This window comes from Epinephelus lanceolatus, chromosome 16 (genome assembly GCF_041903045.1).
Source record: "Epinephelus lanceolatus isolate andai-2023 chromosome 16, ASM4190304v1, whole genome shotgun sequence".
Lineage (NCBI taxonomy): Eukaryota > Metazoa > Chordata > Actinopteri > Perciformes > Serranidae > Epinephelus > Epinephelus lanceolatus.
Genome location: NC_135749.1, coordinates 22,467,305 through 22,486,156, shown reverse-complemented (window position 1 = coordinate 22,486,156; position 18,852 = coordinate 22,467,305). Strand labels below are relative to the sequence as shown.

General features: G+C 39.6%; 1 protein-coding gene across 10 annotated transcripts in view; it reads right to left on the bottom strand.

Moving 5' to 3' along the window:
* Positions 1-5,573, bottom strand: part of LOC117264154 (myocyte-specific enhancer factor 2D homolog) — a 31,772-nt gene extending 26,199 nt beyond the window's left edge. For 9 of the 10 annotated variants that reach the window (XM_033637989.2, XM_033637994.2, XM_033637993.2 and 6 more), the window contains exon 1: positions 5,353-5,572. The gene's annotated coding sequence lies outside the window, so the exon portion shown is untranslated. Of the gene's footprint in view, positions 1-5,352 lie in introns of all 10 variants that reach the window. The other variant, XM_033637995.2, reaches the window with a different exon arrangement.
* Positions 5,574-18,852: the final 13,279 nt, after the last annotated feature.

The following is an 18,852-nucleotide window of genomic DNA, read 5'->3' as shown; positions in this document are numbered from 1 at the left end:
TTCAGCCCACTGTATCACCCGTATTTATTTTTAGCAATCCATTTTGACTTCTGTCTGCCTGCTAATTTTTTTAGGGGGGTCACACCAATTTGATATGCCCGATCAGTATCAGTACAAATACTGACCTGATTAAGTAGATCAGGTGTCAGCCATGAGGTGACCAATCCACCATAAATACAGTTTTTTAGTCTATGTCATTATAAAAATTCAGTGTTTTCACTATCACTTTTCATTCAGTGGCCATGGCATTTCCTGGCCTCAAGCTACCCTACATAAAAATGACTGCAATGATTTCTATTTAGTGAGTTTAGGAACCAGTAACAGTATCAGGAGAGAAAATGTTGATGTATTTCCAGACTTTACACAACATTTGGTGCTAAGGCGTTACAACTGACTCAGGTTGGTTAAAAGGGCATTTCCTGTGAAGTCAGCTTATTGTAGCTGGATCGTTGCTGGTCATTGTGACTATCAGTTCTGCAACTACAGCTGGATCGATTAGTCAATAAATTGGTCAACAAAAAAAAAAGTCCTTTGCAATCAAATATCAGATATTTTTAAGCAAAAATAGTGAAAGGTGAAACACATTTTTGGATTCCAGCTTTTCACATGGAAGGATATGCTCACCTCTCTTTGTCACACTGTATATTAGTAAACTGTATTACTTTGGGTTAAGGGCTTTTTGTGCGACTACACTGGGCACTCTGGCCCCCGCAAAGTCGACAGTGGCATTTTTTAGTTATTTTTTTGACATTTTATTGACCAATGCATTTTAATCTATATAAAGTCACAAAAAAAGTGACGAATGTCCATCACGATGCCCCAGAGCCTAATGTGTCTTGTTTCATCTTGTTTTTGTCTAACCAACAGTGAAAAACCCATAAGATACACAATACACTACGAGAAAAGCTGCAAATCATGACTACTGAAAAGTGAATCTTTGGTATTCTTGCTTGATAAATAACTTAAACCATTTTTTGCCTATCGACTAATTGTTTGAGCAGTGTACAGTCGGGCTGAAGTGAAATATTGACATCATCAATAATGAAAATACGTCGATTTGCAACTGCTGTGCATAGACACTTGAAGTGAAAGCATCCCAGTGCGCTTTGCCAAGAGAGCGGCAGGACAGCACTGTCCTGTTTACTTTTTGCCAAGCATGGTATATTAAGATTATGAACTTGAGGAACATGTTTAGTGTAGTCACTCAAAATTGATTTTCTAAGTGTTTCTTTATCATGCCCATGCTAAAAGTAATTCGGCCATTTTATATTTTCTGTTTTCCTTTATGGCCATACACGAGTAAGAAAATGGCTTAAACTAATTTACAGACCGTTGCTACAGACTGTAAATTGTTTCAGTTATTTCCCTTGCTCCACACTGATGCAAAAATACAACTGTCACTAATTATCTTGACTGCATATTACTCCAGTGATAGACTGTTTTAAGTCAAGTACTTAAGTAAAAATACAAATTCTCCAGTTCAGGGAAATGGCTGCCAGTGATAAAATATATCTATGTGTCACAGCAATCCTTTTGAATTTGCTGTCCTGGATTTCTCTCGTCAGGAATCTAACAAAATAGGGTCTATTATTATTGTTATTATTATTATTATCATTATTATACAGCAGAGACATGGAAATTAGACACATTTGTATAAAATATTGCCATTATCATTGTTTTTAGGGGGAGGTGACTAAATAAATTTTTTTATATTTATTTGAGGGTAAATTGTCATTGTATTAGTCAAGTAATGAAAAAAAACATCTTTACAAGAATTAATAAATGAGTTGATAGATTAAATATAGATTAAGAATTGTTAATCAGTAAACAATAATCGTTAGGTGCCACCTTAGTTTATAATAGCCTCTACTAGCTCAAAACACGTACGCACCCTCTAAATGCAAGGATGTTCAGTTGGGAAAAAACTGCTGCAGAAGGACCTACTTAGTCAGTTGATTGAATATAACATTATAGTGTCAGAAAATACATTTATGTTGAAGACAGCAAATGCTACAAGATGTTTATACAAATCTTTTGTGTAATGGCAGCAAAGATACAAAACTTTGAAAGTGGTTAAAGCCTCTTAATGATGTCCATTATCAAACAACATACAGACTGGCAATTAAATTGGACAGGCTGCAAAACTAACAATACTTCAAAAGGCAGATTCATGTATGGTGTGGTTTCATACATTATACTATATCTGTAATCACAGCAGCACTGGGCATCACCATAGATCATTCATTAGCTGCAACTGTAAGGCACCAAATCTAAACAAAAAAACATGTAGGAATATCCCACTGTGAGAGGGTAACTTTGCCATTGTCAAGCTCCAATATTACCTTTGATTAGTTGTGAATTGACCAGAATGGGGCTACACTGCAAGGTTTCTGTCTAGCCTCCCTCTCCCTGACTGCCCTCTGTATGGCTGCCCTCTCATTACTGTAATTGACACGTTCATCCCTCCTCTTCCCCCTTAAGGCGCTGATGGCTCAATTAGGAGCTGGCCGGAGGACTGATTGGACACCAAGATAATGAGGTCGCCGCTTGGCTAAAACTGAGCCCTGCATCCAGCCAAACCGTACTCGCTGTGTGACATACGGGAACCCAAAGAAGCAGAAAAGACACTTCACAAGTTGATCTAATGACACTAGAGATAAGTGTATAATAGTGGTAAATTAATAACTTTTGACTGGTCCAGGTTGCCCTCATCATGCATGCATTTGGACACTCTAGTAAAGTGAGCCACGCACGTTATTCGAATCATCCAAGTGAGGGTTATGCAACCCATGAATATTCTTCTGATGAAGGAGAGCGCAATCAAGCTCAGAGTAGGCATCTGTCTGTTTTGGAGGAGTGTAATTAGTGGCTGTGACCTTTAGTGGATTATGCACTAGCCAATGAAATGTGCCAAAGCCCTGAGATAAATGGTCGGAGCCTCAAACGTGACGTGCAGTGGGGTTTGCCCATCCATGGCTCTGACAGGGGTTTAGAACAGCCTTAATGGCTCAATCTCCACTCCCCAAAGATGGACAGCGTTGACGTGCACTAACGTAGTCTTCTGACTTTGCATCAACCTTTCACCTGACAATAAAAGGGAACATGATGAAAGATCCATAAATGCCATCTATGAGTGTTAGAGAGCTGAACCTAACTTTTGTTTTCATTGTCAATTACCATGCTGATCATTTTCTTGAATGTTGTGTCTAAAAGTGTCATGTTGGAGTTGTGTAATAAGTCTCACTCTGATAACAAGCTGCTGTGACCACCACAGAATAAACAATATTAGACAAGTTGACTGCACAAAAAACATTACCTCAAAACATAATACCTTACCAATTAAACAATTTTAATAACATATTTTTCATGTCTCATTTAACTCTTTAGCATTTGGACTATTTTCCCTCATGCCTTGCTATAAAATTACCATTAGAAGACAAATCAAATGAAAGCCCAGAGGTCTTATTGTACCTCTTCCACTTGACAGACTCAAAAGGAGAAACGAGGAAAGTAAATATTATTACCCTGGTAAAAGTTTGAGAAGTTGGGAAATAAATTACAACTTTTTGGACACTTTGAGAAGTATTTCAACCAACTCAGAGGGCTGACACGTGGAATAAAAGATGTTGCAACTGCATTAACTGCAATCTGTACATTTTAACTGTTTGCTTTCAGTTAATACTTTTAAGTCTATTTCAGTCATTTTAGAAAATCTCCTCTTTTCTGGTCTCTCCTCTCTGACTGTCTTTACTTCAGTTTCAAAATAAATTGAATGGTTGTATTCTAGACATCTGTGTTAAATCAACAAATATCATCAATTGTTTGATTTGCTGTCTATGCATTGCCGCTTGGTGTCTGGCTTTATTTTACTATAGAAACAAAAATTCAAACTCCCATACCCCAGATGAACCAATTCAAGATCTGAATGTAGTCTTAAGGAACTGCTGTTGTGGACTTTGAGAAACCCTCGGTTGATTTAATTCTGTTCATCTTGGCAACCACTCCCAGCTTTGTCAGCTCAATGTCCTGCCCATAGGAACTGCAAGTTTCAACAACACTGTTATTTCAAGCATTTTAATAAAATACTTCTGTTGATGAAACTGTAGCGAGGATTTCTGGCCAGCCAAGTTGTTGATCCTGCTTTGAGGCAACAAGAGAGACAGGAATCTTTGAGACATGGAGAACTTGGCTTTGACTCGTAAGAATACAGATCCAGCAGCAAATCCAAGCCACTTATTACAATAAACATGGTACTGGTACAGAGCTGATTGCTGAAATGTGTCATCGCTGCTCTTAATCACTGGGACAGTGCTACCTTCAGATGTTGATATGAATCCATCTGCAGGGATGGCACACACAGTGGCGGTATCACTCTGTCAAACTGGCCTACTTCTTGCCCAACAGCTTTAGTATCTACCCTGGGATGGCACAGAAAATCATGGCTGCTGATTTCCACTGCACTGAATGCACACAGCCCCATATTAAACCATAATCGGTACCCTAATTTGACTAAGGTTGCTCGTATGGTATATGTTTAACAGTACAGTAAATAAAGCCATGAAAATGCCCTTCGCCTGCCATCAGCATTGCCCCTTGGCATCTGGAAATACTGGCGTGTATTCTGCACAAAATCTCACCATGTCACTCACACACAAATTCAAACCAGTGCATGGAAATATTATCATTTTTTCTGGAGGCTCTTGTCAAGACTTAGGCTGGGGGAAAGCAGCTGGATGACTAGCTTTGAACAATGGGTCTCTTATATGTTTGTTTTGTCCTTAACGTCATTAAACTACTGACCATGTTAGATCTGGTATGTGGAGTCCACACGAGGTTAAAATGATTTTAATCAAAGTGGGAGCAGGACTCAGAGCTGTATCCTACAAACATGACAGATGGAGTCTGGAGACTGAGTAGGCCCACTGACGGCAGACAGCAGGTATCCTACAGGGTCTAATTTGACAGGTTGGGAGCTAATACTGCTATCAAACCGTGTGTCCTGATTTTGTGCAGACCAAATACCCCTAGTCAAGACACCACAACCGGGTTTGATTAAAAGAGCAAAGGACGAGCTACTCTAAACAGGCCATTTCACAATTTTCAAGTTACGAGTCGACCGACAGCCATTACCTTCCTGACACTCTCTATATAACTCGACTGTGCGAGCTGTAGCACGCACTACTTTCAATCACATTACGGACATTTTGTATTCAAATTAACACCATTCCTCTGTGTAAAATAAATCAGCACAGTGTTGCCTATATACTTTGCTATATTTAAATCATAAAGCAAGCAGGTCTGCTCCTGAGCGAGGAGAAAAGACGCAGGAAGGAAATGTATCACTCCACTTACCCTGAAATATTGCTGATAAAAAGCCGAAAATGGGCCTGCCGTCGCGCGCTTCGGACGTCTTAACGTCTTAATTAAGAACAGTTAATTAATTACGCTAAAGCGACGTCTTTATTTACATGAATCCGCGGCATTTTATTCCATTTAATGTTGAAGTAACTATACTGTCCACCCAGGCGATACACCGTACCCAGTGTACGACAGACGTCATTGACATTAGCCCATGATTGACCCGTTGGAAATCCAATAAGAAGCTGACATGCGAGCCGGTTGTCCAATCAGAGTGCAGTGTCGCAAAAGTGGGCAGGTCCTTGCGAGAGGACATGACGGAGGTGACGGCCATGTTCTGCAATAGTGTTTGTATCCCTCCGCTTCAGTATTTACCTTTTGCATGATTTTGCATGTGGGGAAAATGTCACTGTAGCCCCACTGTGCCCTGCCTGCTTTCCATAAGAGAACCCGCTAGGCCATTTGTTTTTCACGTCTGTAACCACCACAGCCCTGTAAAGCGGCGAATAACCGCCCGCTAAGGCCTGTTAGGGTTGTTATGGAGAGAAATGTTGAGTGTTGGGAGGCGTTAATCGTCTGAAATTGTTCTCCCAGACCTTCTTTCATCATGCCATCAGACATTATGGCATCATACAATGGCCTGCTGGAATGATTTATTCCAACTGCTCGTCTTGTGAAAATGTTCCCACGAAGAGTAAATATGGGGACATAAGAACAGTTAGATCAGACATGAGGTCTAAAATAGGTATGAAATACATTGCAATACAATCATACACTGTACTTTATATAATATAGTGCAACACATATACATGATATCTTTATATCATCATATGTAAGTATACTCTGACTATTTAAGCCTACTGAACAGATAAAATCTCACATAAAACCACCTCTCTACAGACTCATTTATAATCCAATACAGACCGAATTAACATGCTAGAAGGCCCTGGGGCAAAATGACCTACAGGTGCCTCTATCTTCTTCCCAAATTAATATAATTTTGATTACACACAAATTTATTTGGAATACGCACCACATAAGTATAATATCAACTGATATACTGAAAGTATATGAATTCGATTTCCACAAATGCAGCATCCATCTTGCGGGCCCTCACTATGTCATGCCATGGAAGGGTGCAAAAATGACATTAATTTGTAGGCCAGTATAGAAGTTAGCATCGCAGTGGTTCCCTCGACAAAAATTGGATTGGACAATTGGAAAATTGGACAAACCATTGGATTTTTGATTATAACTTGAGCAGACAAAACTTTATGGTACTTACATGTATCGTTCAGCAAGTTAATCTAAACAAATTTACACCACTTTCATGATTTTTTTTAAGCCTAAATGCAATCGCCAGAGATGTAAAAAGCTAATGTAAGGCTATAAAGAACTACCCTACAGTCACATGACTTAACATCGCCACAACAACAATGCCGTAAAGTCATGTTCGGCATGATGATGAGCTGTTGTCTGATTTAACCACTTGTTAGCAACCGCCTTTTATATGACACATAAAAGCTTCAAAGTCCACCAGTGGTATATTTACTGACATATTTTATGTTGTGGAAAAAAACTTAAGCTTGTGTTAACCGCATACCTTATTTCAGGTAATTATCCAAAAACCCATTCAAAAAACCCATTGACTTCAAGATGAGAGAACCGGGAGTGCTAAAATGCTAACTCTTTTCTGGGTTTTAGGATTCATTGCTGCACTAGTCTATACTCCCCAAAAAAGCCAAATAAATCAAATTACCACAAATTAATTGTCAAACTTTGGCACTCAGGGGGCCCCAGGACAGCTGCACTAACTGTAACACAACCAAAGCTATATACAACAACCTCACTTGTCCACAGACACTGTAGTTTGCTGTCAAGCTACCTGTATATATATATATATATATATATATTAACTATAGGTTTAAGTTTATTTCTGTTTTGCTGTAGGTTTGTAACTGTATCCTTCACTACAGAGCATTTCCATGTGTTGTTTTGATCATAATGAAAGAGCAGTTAGTGATATAATATTGAAATTGTCTGTTGTCCTTGTCAGCCAAATAACATCTTATTATCATGGCCAATATCATTCAAATGGGTTCAGCAGGCAGTGAGCGACTCTCGCTTGTTAGCTTGCTGGCAGCAGTATCTCATTCTTATCAATGAAAAAAAACACTGACAGGCACTTTAAAGGGTTTTTCAATGTGTGGAAATGAAATCCAGTATAATAGTCAAGTTAATACTGTTGCCCCCCAGAGCTTTTTTTAAAAAATGTGAAAAGGTTTACTGCATTTGAAAACACTGGCACATTGTGATGTATTTCCTAAGAAACTTTATGATTTAACAGAAATGTTGGAGCCCTGAGAGGTAGTTTTATTCCACAACAGGAGTTCTGGTTGGTCTCTGGGTGCACAATGAAGCTGCCATGATTTGTTTCTGCTACCTGCACTGTGCTTAGCAGATCAGTTATATATTTTGTAAAAATACTAGTTGGATGAAAAGATTGATACCACTGTCATGTTTGCACGCTAAATATAAAGCTATAGAGCTAGCCGGTAGTTAGCTTAGCATAGCATCAAGACCAAAAACAGGAAAATCTCCCCCAACTTGGGGACTTGGTCCAAAGGTCAGCTAACAAAAATCTGTCTACTGCCACATCTAAAGCTCACTAATTGGCATAATGTACCTTGTTTTTTAAAATCTCTACAAAAACTAAAATGTGTTTTTTACGAGGACATATGTGCTCAGACTGACTGACTCATCTTATCTATTTCTCTGCAAGAACGCAAATAAGTGTATTGCCAAAAATATTAAACTATTTCCACATTTGGGAATTCAGAGGTTACAAAGAGCATAAACTATGCACAGAGAGGAGTTGTGGAGAGTTCAGTGGGAGCTCTTATGCAAATTTTGAAGCTAAAATAACCAAGTCATGACAGTCGACTCAGATACAGTACAGGCCAAAAGTTTGGACACACCTTCTCATTCAATGCGTTTTCTTTATTTTCATGACTATTTACATTGTAGATTCTCACTGAAGGCATCAAAACTATGAATGAACACATGTGGAGTTATGTACTTAACAAAAAAAGGTGAAATAACTGAAAACATGTTTTATATTCTAGTTTCTTCAAAATAGCCACCCTTTGCTCTGATTACTGCTTTGCACACTCTTGGCATTCTCTCCATGAGCTTCAAGAGGTAGTCACCTGAAATGGTTTTCCAACAGTCTTGAAGGAGTTCCCAGAGGTGTTTAGCACTTGTTGGCCCCTTTGCCTTCACTCTGCGGTCCAGCTCACCCCAAACCATCTGGATTGGGTTCAGGTCCGGTGACTGTGGAGGCCAGGTCATCTGTCGCAGCACTCCATCACTCTCCTTCTTGGTCAAATAGCCCTTACACAGCCTGGAGGTGTGTTTGGGGTCATTGTCCTGTTGAAAAATAAATGATCGTCCAACTAAACGCAAACCGGATGGGATGGCATGTCGCTGCAGGATGCTGTGGTAGCCATGCTGGTTCAGTGTGCCTTCAATTTTGAATAAATCCCCAACAGTGTCACCAGCAAAACACCCCCACACCATCACACCTCCTCCTCCATGCTTCACAGTGGGAACCAGGCATGTGGAATCCATCCGTTCACCTTTTCTGCGTCTCACAAAGACATGGCGGTTGGAACCAAAGATCTCAAATTTGAACTCATCAGACCAAAGCACAGATTTCCACTGGTCTAATGTCCATTCCTTGTGTTTCTTGGCCCAAACAAATCTCTTCTGCTTGTTGCCTCTCCTTAGCAGTGGTTTCCTAGCAGCTATTTGACCATGAAGGCCTGATTCGCGCAGTCTCCTCTTAACAGTTGTTCTAGAGATGGGTCTGCTGCTAGAACTCTGTGTGGCATTCATCTGGTCTCTGATCTGAGCTGCTGTTAACTTGCGATTTCTGAGGCTGGTGACTCGGATGAACTTATCCTCAGAAGCAGAGGTGACTCTTGGTCTTCCTTTCCTGGGTCGGTCCTCATGTGTGCCAGTTTCGTTGTAGCGCTTGATGGTTTTTGCGACTCCACTTGGGGACACATTTAAAGTTTTTGCAATTTTCCGGACTGACTGACCTTCATTTCTTAAAGTAATGATGGCCACTGGTTTTTCTTTAGTTAGCTGATTGGTTCTTGCCATAATATGAATTTTAACAGTTGTCCAATAGGGCTGTCGGCTGTGTATTAACCTGACTTCTGCACAACACAACTGATGGTCCCAACCCCATTGATAAAGCAAGAAATTCCACTAATTAACCCTGATAAGGCACACCTGTGAAGTGGAAACCATTTCAGGTGACTACCTCTTGAAGCTCATGGAGAGAATGCCAAGAGTGTGCAAAGCAGTAATCAGAGCAAAGGGTGGCTATTTTGAAGAAACTAGAATATAAAACATGTTTTCAGTTATTTCACCTTTTTTTGTTAAGTACATAACTCCACATGTGTTCATTCATAGTTTTTGATGCCTTCAGTGAGAATCTACAATGTAAATAGTCATGAAAATAAAGAAAACACATTGAATGAGAAGGTGTGTCCAAACTTTTGGCCTGTACTGTATATGCTACCAGTGGGAAACCAGTGGGCACAGCTCATCCTGTAACTGAGATAATAGTGATCTCTGATGTGCACTGACTCTCCAGGGAGTTAAAAAAAGAAAAGAAAATGCTTTTAAAAAACATTGCATCTCTAGTAACATGCTGCCCGCATTATTCTTCATTCCTCTAGGTTTCTAGGCAGACTTGTGTCCTAGTTTAAAAACAAATGCTGTATCAGACCCAGAGCTGTGGACCACTGGGAATAGAGTGGCTGACAGAGATAAAACATATGACATCTTGGAAAAATGCCTCATAAGGGACATCTTGGATTAGAAACACAGTATCAAAGGCTGGCTTGATTTGTTGGATTCAAACCCACAAGCTACAAATAGGCATAAAGATGAGTCATGGACACCCAGCACAGGCATGGGCACCACTATGGACCAGGAGGACAGTCAAATAGAATAGTGAAGCAGCAGAGGATAAGAAGAACCAGGTCTGCTCTTGTGGATGCAGTAAAGAAACCATGTAAAGGGACCTAAATGCCCCCAAAGACAAGCAGCAAAGGACTGCAACAACCCTGTAATTACTTGGAAGTTTTTAAAGGTTAAAGAAGTCATTTGAATGAAACCCATTGGTAAGTATAAACTCAAATACTGCAGCATAATGTGTCCAGAGGCAGACATAAGATATAAAATGCAGGGTGCAGAGAGCAGAGAGATCAGGCAGCAAAGGAAGGAAAAGTTCAGCTGAAGAAACTCCAGAAAGAATTGGCCTCAGGCTCCTCAAAAGAACAGAGTGGGCATCTGTTAAATGTTCAACACCACCTGAAGAAAGGTCTAAATAGCTTGAACTATTTAGTGTGGCGACTGTACATAAGTTGATAGAGCGGGTTAATTGCAAGGTTGGTGGTTTGATCCTTGAGCCAGTTCTGTTGAAGTGTCCTTGAGTTAAACATCGAACCCCAAATTGCAGAAGCTGTTAACTGTGAGTGGTGAAGCTGTACTGACAGACGTCTGAATCACACACAGCTACAAAATGTCAAGGATGACTCAATAGTGTACAAGACTTATTTCCATTCTGGAAACTCTCTTTACAAGAGAGAGAGTAAACTGTAAGGAGTTGATAGAAGCTCATCTGAAAAGAGATTTTGTTAAGCGATGTGCTACATGGGTGAAAAGCTTGTTTGATGATTCTGTTCAGACATTTTTTTTTTTTTTTTCAAATCGTAACAGCATTCTCAATAAAAATGTAAGGGCGACGATCCTGTACAACTGCTTCTAGTTGTCAATAGCCTGCTACTGTTACTAAGCATCAGTTCAATATAAGGGGCATATACAGACAGGATGTATAGTAGCCCACTAGGCATAGACAGAGAACACCTCACAATACAATTATGCACCGTGACAACAACACCACAAATAACAGCATCGATCAGCCAAAACATTAAAACCACTGACAGGTTAAATGAATAACCTTGATCATCTCGTTACAATGCAATGTTCCACTGAGAAACCTTGGGTTCTGGTATTCATGTTGATACCACTTGACACACACCACCTACCCAAACACAATTGCAGACCAAGTACAGCCCATCATATCAACGGCACTCCCTCAAAAGCTCACCCAGAAATGGCCTGTAGAAAGTGACAAAGGGCTTAAGGTGTTGACCTAGCCTCCCAAGTCCCCAAATCCCAATGCGTTCGAGCATTGGTGGGACGTGCCAATACCTTACCTCGGAACCCACAGGACTGCCGCCAATGCCCCGGTGTCAGACACCACATGACAACCCAAGGGGTCTTGTGTCCTTGCGTCAACAGATCAGAGGCCCAACAGTGAATAGGACTTGGCTCTGGCCTGTTGAGGTATGGGCACAGGACTTCTAGGGTACCGGCACGTTCCACGGATGCTCAATCGGATTGGAATCTAGTCGAAACCTTGAGGTCTATGTCACGTTCCTCGAGCCGTATCACCACTAAGAAGGAAGGGTGCATCTACTGCTAGCTTACCTAGCACCAGTGAGCTAGCTAACCTAACGACTAAGCTACATCTCATGTCGTCATGAGCACAAGTCTTTTAAGTTAAGTTTATTCACTTTATTAATCCCCCTGAGGGGAAATTCAATGTTTTCACACTTGCTTTTGTCGATAGATAGATAGATAGATAGATAGATAGATAGATAGATAGATAGATAGATGTGAGGTCAAGGTGCATCACCGCATCACCACATAGTACAACTTTCACTCCCAGAGACACAAAAGAGAAAGCTGCAACAGTATGGCACAATCTCCAATGTTTGACAAATGAATATTATCCCACAGTATATAGCCAATCTATATTGTCATTTGGCAAAAACCTAGATCAAATCTCTTGTTATAATTCCACCAGTTTCCAGCAAATATTCCAGGTTTGGAGTTATGCAGCCACCATCCATGATTAAACAGTCATCGTGTTCACATGTGCACCCCGAGCACAACAAGCAAGTCTGACAAATGCGTTTCCATCCTCAGCAGTGAGGGGTCATCACTTCCCATCTGCATGCTTGGAAATGTGCTTTACAGTCACTGTGGTAATGACAAAAACAAGCGAAAGTGCTCTCCATGCAGGTCTACCCCACTCTGTAGCCCACACACACTCCACGCTGCCTCCCACATGCACTGCACTCTGCCATCATGTTCCTCTTTTATGATCTCATTTTACAGTGGAGAATAGTCACTCTTATCACTCATGAGGGTGTTTTCTAGTAGTAGTGGGCTACTTCTGAGATCCATATTACTGTAGTGAAAAATAGGTCAGTCTTGATTTGGTATCTTCCCAAGATAAAATAAATCAACAAGTTATATTGAATAAAGTACCATGCCAAAATGTGACAACTTCTCATATCATGAAAAAAAAATCAATAATAAGTTAAGCATGAAAGTTCATTCAAAGGTGATATGAGCATATATAATTGAGCTTATTCTGAAATAGTTAACTTTTGTACTGACATTTTGCACTGATTTATATTTGTATATGTTCATGGCTTTTCTATGTTTCACTGCTACACAACTAATTGCCATAAGTGAGTTACACAAAACCCTTTGACAAAAACAAAGCCAAAACTAATTAGCTACTACCTACATTACTGGATTTTTTCCAGGTTTCTGGATTAAATCATAATCATCACCGAGCTTGCATGCTGACAGATTCATCTCAATTACAAGTGAGCAAACCCCAGCTACTGATGAAGACTGTGTCATGAGATGGTTGAAAGCTTTGAAAAAACTAGTAGCAGTTTTGTCAAATTTTAATGGCACCCTGGTCAGTCTAATTAGGGCATAACCATTTCATAGCAATGCTTGTTTTGTGTCTGTTTTTATACCACTTGTACAGACATTCATGGCCCCAAGAGGATGAATCTTACTTACTAGTAATGTGTGGGTCAGGGTTTTTTGAAATTATTATAAGAGCCAATGGGCCCCACCCAACCCACAAACACGTGTTAATCAATGACCTGAATGTGACCCAGACACCTGCAAATCAGAGCTGAAAGTTTCTGGTGATGATGACCATCACTATTAACAACCTACTTGCTGTTGGCTCTACTGTATGTAATTTCCAGTAGCGTGGGTATCATAAAATAAAACACATGTTTTCTGTTATAAAAAGTACAAATGTAGGAAGACAGCATGTGAAATAAAGATTGTGCAATGGCTGGAAACTCTTGTTCCAACATACATTTGTTAGTGATTGTATCTTGAGAACTTGATCACTTTGATTAATTTATAAAATATGATACAGTGCTGTACATCAAACTCCCCAATAGCACATGATGCAGTTAAACATACCTCCACCAGCTGTAACATGAAAATGCTGCTTACCTGTTTTAGCATCAGTAATAATGATTAAAGGATTTATTATTGTCATTTTACAATACAGGATTGCACAATAAAATGTAGGCCTAGTTGTAGCCCCCTCCACGTTACACACACACAGAGAATGTATAAACAGATACTAATAATGTGATCAATATAACACTTTCGGAAAAGGACCACTCTGCCCAAACAAGTAGATACTTTAATACTCTTTAGAACATTTTGCTGTAGTTTTGAAAATCTTATATGCAAGATATTTTAGCTACATGTGCATAGCGGTATTGCCACTTCTGATCATGTTGTGACCATTTTTACCTCTAAAGAAACTGGTTTGAGAAACAATAATAAGTAATTTGACCAAAGTAATCTGAGGGAGGCAGCATGACACAACGCAGTAGCCTACACATTTTAAATTTCCTCTTTGTGCCTGCGCAGCTTTTCCTATTCTTGACTTCTATTCTTCTCCCTCAGTCTGCCTTCACTCTATTACTGCAGGGAATTTGTGTTTTTCATAAATGTATTTTCACTGATAAATGTGCCCATAAACATGCAGACCTGCAAAGAGAGAAAGCTCATAATTCAGCTGCTAGTAATTTCACAGATAAAGCAGCAGTCGTGTTTTGCTCAGTCCACAGAAGAATATTTGAATATGGACCAAATAACACAAAACAAAAATAAAACAAGATTACTGACAAGAAAACCAGTAACAAAATCATTCTACCATTTTCCTTTAAAGGAACAGCTCACCCCAAAATCAAAAACATATTTTTCCTCTTACCTGTGGTGCTGTTTATCAATCTATATTGTTTTGGTGTGAGTTGCAGAGCCGTAGAGATGCCTGCCTTCTCTCAAATATTTTGGAACTAGACAGTGCTCAGCTTGTGGTGCTAAAGCGCAATGCACAGAGAAGCATGCATCAACTGATGGATGGGTCCTCCTCCGCTAAGCTGTAATATTAGCTAGCTCAGTGGTGCTGGGTGAGCTAGCTGTAGCTGTATGCTTAATTTTGCATGATGATACAGTTGGCGGCTGTAGCTCAGTAGAAAGAAAAAGTTCCTACATGAAAGAGACATTGCTGTTGAGTTTTTCAAATGTATTTTTTGGTGCTTTGAGCTCCACAAACAGAGTGCCATCTAGTTCCATTATACTGGAACTAGATTATTTTGGCAACTCACATCAAAACAATCTAGATGATAAACACCACTACTGGTCAGATAAAATATGTATTTTTGATTTTGCGGTGAACTGTCCCTTTAATGCTTTATTCAGTTGAAGACACAAGGAGGTCATTTTTACACCTTGATGTTATTTTCCATGCTAATAGTAGGTTAAAAACATAATTTCTTCAGTTCAACCTTGCCTGACTTGAAGGGATAATTCAGATCTCTTGAAGTGGTGTTATGAGGTACTTATCCATAATCACTGTATCATCTACAGTAGATGTCAGTCTGCACTCTCCCAGTTTGGAGAAGCAGGCTGGAGTCCAACATGGAAGCTAAGCTATGTACTGCTGTGGAAAAAAACGTATTTCAGCTATCAAAGAAAGTCCCATTTAAAGAAAAATTAATGAGTTAAGTGTAGGCTACATTAAGAATATTTTCACCGCTTTACCATTCTGTCAGATAGTGATTCCCGACAGAGAACTGAGGCCATTAGATCACTCTCTTCAAAGCCAGACTCCATTGAGAAAAACAATAATTTTACCTTGTAGAACACAGGAGTTGCTGGTCTACAGCTGCCTTGATCAGTTAGCTTGTTTGCATTGTTATGGGACTTTGGTGAATCTGAACTGACACTTTTAAAAGCCAAAGTCACACAATAACTGATCGAGGTGGTGGTAGACCAGCTGTGCTCAGTGAGCCAAAATAACTCTTTTGTCAATGGAGTCTGGTAGCTTGGAAGACAGAACAGATGAGGAAGTGAAGCCATTAATGGCATTGGAACAGGCTGTCTGAAGGCAAGGTCTCGTCTCGTCTCGTCTCGTCGTCCTCCGCTTATCCGGGTCCGGGTCGCGGGGGCAGCAGCCTCAGCCAAGAAGCCCAGACACTTCTCTCCCCAGCCACCTCCGTCAGCTCTTCCGAGGGAACCCTGAGGCGCTCCCAGGCCAGCCGGGCGATGTAATCCCTCCAGCGTGTCCTGGGTCGGCCCCGAGGTCTCCTCCCGGTTGGACATGCCCGGAATACCTCCCAAGGGAGGCGTCCAGGAGACATCCTTACCAGATGCCCGAACCACCTCAACTGGCTCCTCTCGATGTGGAGGAGCAGCGGCTCTACTCCGAGTCCCTCCCGCTCTGAAGGCAAGGTAAAGCAGTAAAAATACCCTCTGAACTATCCCATAGTGATTCGTCAATTCTTTCCCATTCTATTAATTCAATTAACTGTTCATTTATGTTCCATGACAATAGTGAAAAGCTTTCTTAAAGTCTAAATCACTGTGTTATATTTACTTTTTGCTTACAAAACAGCTATTACTTAATTAAAACAAATTCACAAAGAACTTTCAAACCCCACTTTGTGTAGTTTGTTTGTGATAACAGAATTTAAACTATTCCTCAGCCCATATCATATTCCCATAATGACCCTATTTGTAGAGGAGATGGGAGAAGTATTTGTGTTATTATTGGTGCTTGCAGCTGGGAAGATAATTTAGTCCAGGAGCCCTGACAGTACACTTTTTGGCCAGAAGGGGCAGCAGATAGCTGTCATTCAACAAGCCACAGTGATGTGACTGTAATACACTAAATGTCCTCATGATGGCAGCACGAGAACAGAGAAACATGCATCCTGCTGCGAGTCGGTTTCCTCAACTGGTCTCATCGAGCTGCTGCAAAAACAGCATTGCCATCTCGATGGTACAATCACGAGGCCAAATATCTTTATCACATTTTCTTTGTATGAGCGCTCACTCTGTAAAAAACGTATTAAACCATTGGATTTTACTGGAAACACTGCAAACACACCACATGCTGTAGGAGAGGATTTTAGGGGTTCAAACCTTTTTACCTGTTTGATTTCTGAAGCTGGGAAATAACCAGATGTGGGGAAATTACCTAAAGACCACAGCAGCAAAAAGACCAGACTGTACTGTGCATTATGTGGAGGCCAGCCCCACAAAATAAAAATGCATAGAAATCTAAATCGGCTGCTCCTCTCAAAATACCTGCGCTGGATTTGTACCCTGATAACGAAAATATCAGACTGAGGTTCCTCATGTGTGATCGATAAGCTGTCATGAATAATGCTTTTTTTATATTAATGTTTTTAAGAGATAGGATTTCATAATACCGGATGTTTTTGGTTTGCAAAAATCAAAATATTTTCAAAGACTGCAGCTACTTTACATTTGATACAGTGCCAGTTTTTTTTTAATTTGCTCAGCCAATATCTTAGTTAATAAAATGATCTGTTGATCAGGTAGAAGCAGCTCTGTGAGTCTCATCTGTCTCTGCATGGCGTCCGAAACTATTATACACTCATGATTAATAGGCAATCAAAAAATTACAAGACTGTAAAGATAAAAATGTGAGCAACTCCTGTTTGAAAATGTAAATTAATCGTCGATTTCAGTCGTGAGACAGAAAATAAAAGGGAATGTAGCCTTTTTGACGGTGGTGCAATTCATTTGATGAGGGTTTGGCCTTTTTCTGTTGTGACTTCAAGAAAGGAGGAGAAATCAAATGGATTCAAAATAAAATCCAAAATAATGGACGATCTATGCAGAAATGCGTTATTTTAGAAAAACGTGAAACTAGAGAAAAATGTCTTGAAACAGAACAAAGGATTTGTTGTGTTCTTAACTGGATCTGAGTTTTGAATTTCAAAAGGTCGATGTTGAAAATGCAGTTGCGCATAAAAACATAAAAGGCAGAAAATAAAGAGGACAGTGCGGTTTATTTCGCTGTGTGAAATTTAAAAAAACAAACCTGAAATAAAACCTCCAGGCTCTGCTAAACATTAGAGGTACATGTGCATACAGAAAAAAAGTATTTGTCATAAACGTGTTTATCTTAGAGCAGGATTTTTAAATGATTTACACACAGACATATCCGAGCCTAAATGTTTCTGTATTTGTGTAAAACAGATGCGCAGTTTTCCAGTTGGGTTGTGCCTGAAGTCAACCTGTTGGTCTCAGAGTCGAGTCACAGAAACTCACAGCCCACAGTTATCATTCGTGACAAGCTCAAAACAGAATGCCTGTTGAATATTGACCCATTATGACATTTAATTCCACTCACTCCGTCTTTCCGCTTTGTTTCCATGTAACCTTAATTTACACTTTTAAAATTAGGCTCATTTCTGCAGTGCACAAGCAAAGGAAAGCACAAGAAAATCTAATTTTGCTGATATTAAATATTATAAGGGGTGTAAATGTCATATTACTTAAAACAAATAGGGTTCACTTTTCTATAAAAATAAAAATGAATCAAAATTATTTTAGAAATCAAGAAACACTCTTACTCTAATTTTTTCAATCTTTTTGGAGGGCATTAATCTAAACTACACTAAACTGAAAAAAAATTGACCTATCCATCTATCTAGGCTTGTACCTGATTTTACCTGTGGGATATCAAGATCAACTTTTCAGCTACAGGAATATAAAGTGTCTGACTAGTTTTGGTCTGCTCTCACAGTCCAACTGGTTATTGACAGCAGAGAGACTTTATTTTGGGCTCTCCTTTCAGTTAACATCATGCATGCATATAAGAAAGCATACAAGCTTACAGTAATGTTCACCTCTAAAACAAAACAAGAAAAATGAAGTGGTCAGGTCACAACAGAGATTGTTAATGTAGAGAGCATGTGTAAAACAATCAGAGTGTAAGCCTTTTAAAACACACTTCCAGACTTTAGTAAAACCTTATCACTGCATCAGGGAATTATTTCGTCTGTAGTTATATTTTGCCTAATAGTTTAATATGTTCAATGTAAGCTATTTGTGGTATATTTGGAACCCAAGGGGGATAGCTAATTATTTTTTAACAAGGATCCTTTATGATAAAATAATAAACACTAAAAAAATATGCTGCATATGGCCTCATGTGAGCAGTAACAAGGAGGTGCTCGTGTTCAAGGCTCATTC